This window comes from Octopus sinensis, linkage group LG4, assembly GCF_006345805.1.
Source record: "Octopus sinensis linkage group LG4, ASM634580v1, whole genome shotgun sequence".
NCBI classification, from domain to species: Eukaryota; Metazoa; Mollusca; class Cephalopoda; order Octopoda; family Octopodidae; genus Octopus; species Octopus sinensis.
Window position 1 is genome coordinate 65551621 of NC_043000.1, and position 2232 is coordinate 65553852.

Genomic DNA, 2232 nt, shown 5'->3' on the forward strand with positions numbered 1-2232 from the left:
GAGAGAGAGATTGTGACTGTCAAGTAGAATCGGCACAACAGGGCTGGACGTAATACAATCCATCCAATGAACTTTTACGGTTGCCATCTCCCCAATTTCACTCACAACGCTTGGACTGACCTATGGATGCAACTCATTTAAAATACAGCAGCTACAATAATAGAGAGAAGAAAGAAATTTGATCGTATCTCCGAACTTGTAATGGTCTCCACACTGACCTCCTGTAAAAGTCTGAATAACATTTAATATCCTAATGCTGACGTTGAAAGTTGTACATGGCCTTACTTCTCAATACCATAGAGAACTGCATCGTGAAAAGGAGATAACTGTATTTGAAAGCTATGGTAACTAGGCTTTTTGCAAGTCAGCTCCAGTTCTCTAGAATGAGCTAGCTACCTGTCTGTATGACCTGCACCATTTAACGTCAGCTGTCACATAAAATTTGAGGACTTTCTTTTCAGGAAATAGCAATGAACAGTCTTTCACATTGTTGTTTATATGAACGGACGACTAGGGTGCCTATGAACATTTTTTTTTTTTGATGGATCTATAAGTACTTTATTATTATTGACAAAGCAGTGCATGCCATCAAAGTGACACTGGGGTACAAATATACAAAGCCCAATATATACCCATCATGACTACCTGTCATACACTAGGCATATGCATCACAACTATATGTGCAAAACATGGTGATCTCATATCAAGATAAGCAGCGCATTACCTTGCAGGTGGGGCCCAGTTAGAATTTTCTTCAGGTCAAGCAGCCCATCCTGCTCAAAAGGTCCTTAAATAAGGGTTGTTTTAAGGATGATGAACAAAATACCCATGTTTCCAGAGGTGAATTATTCAAACCCCAAGGAATTCCTCTCAACATATGGCTATGATGATCCCCCACTACTTCTCGTGGATCAGAGATGCAAGTATCATCAGCTGGTTAAGGTAAAACAACTGACAAACAAATCTGTGGTATTGAGCAGAATATTTGCTGTAGCTCATCTTTTATAACAAGACAAAACAATGTACATGATAACACTTCCAATCAGTTAATATCAAAAGCCATGGGAGCAACTGCTTGGTACTGCATTATTGTTATATTAGACATTTGCCTAAATGCCATGCAGTGGAGCCAAACTGGTGCTCATGGTTGAGAAGCAAACATCTTAGCTACATCCACTTTCTCACATAGGTCCTTATAATAATGATTTCCAGCTCCAAGAGGTTTCAAAACATCAGCATTTAATTGTAATTACTGTAATCTATGCATAAGGGATGTTACCCACTTCCTGTAAGATACTAATTGCTTACTTGTAAAACTAAATGTTGCTGTCCACATTCAGATAAAGAAAAAAGACGTGTAAATTTATAAGTGTCATACTCAGAGATTTGATGAAACACCTGCATTTGATCTGAACTTGTAAAACATAGTGCTGGCAATTGCTTCATAGCAACAGCTATTTTTGTACAGACACACATGTGCATTAATAACAAATACATGCATAAAGGTGGCACTCCAGTATGGCTTTAACTATTATTGCTAAAACAAAGTAATTCTGAGCTTAGGTATGTAACCTTAGTACCAAAATGTTCTTATCTTTACTAATTATATTCTTGAAGAGAGAAGCTGATTCCAGCCATAAAAATCCCAGCTTTTGTTATTAGACAGTGTATATTCTGGATTATGCATTCCTTTTTAAAGTGGTAATTATTTCTAGTAGGTTGAGAGACCACATAGAAGCATTTCAAGGGGTTGTATTATTAAAGGAAATAAGCACATAATTTAACAGTTACCATGCTGAAACTGTTTCAATGAAACCACCTTAGATACTAAAATAAAAGCTTGTTTTTCTTTATTACTTTGCCAGTCTTCACACTGTGTCAACTTTAGCACAAATGATTTTGAAATACATGTTAGCTACATCTGTCACTATTTATTCCAGTCCAGTCAAAAACTTCTTGAACTTGCAGATGGTGATTGAATGTCAGGTCATGTCATTTAGTCACTAAATAATATAATAGCTTCTCTAATCACAGAGCTTCATTTCAATAAACTATTATACAAATCTGCCTGGAGATCAATGAGAAAAGCAGCAATTGAAGCTATTGTGAATAGGTAGTTTGGCCATTTGAGGGAAACAAATTCGACAACTAAATAATAAAAATATTAATGAACAATGAACATTATAAAACATCTTGTCTGCGATGTCAATGTTAATAATAAAAACAATAACA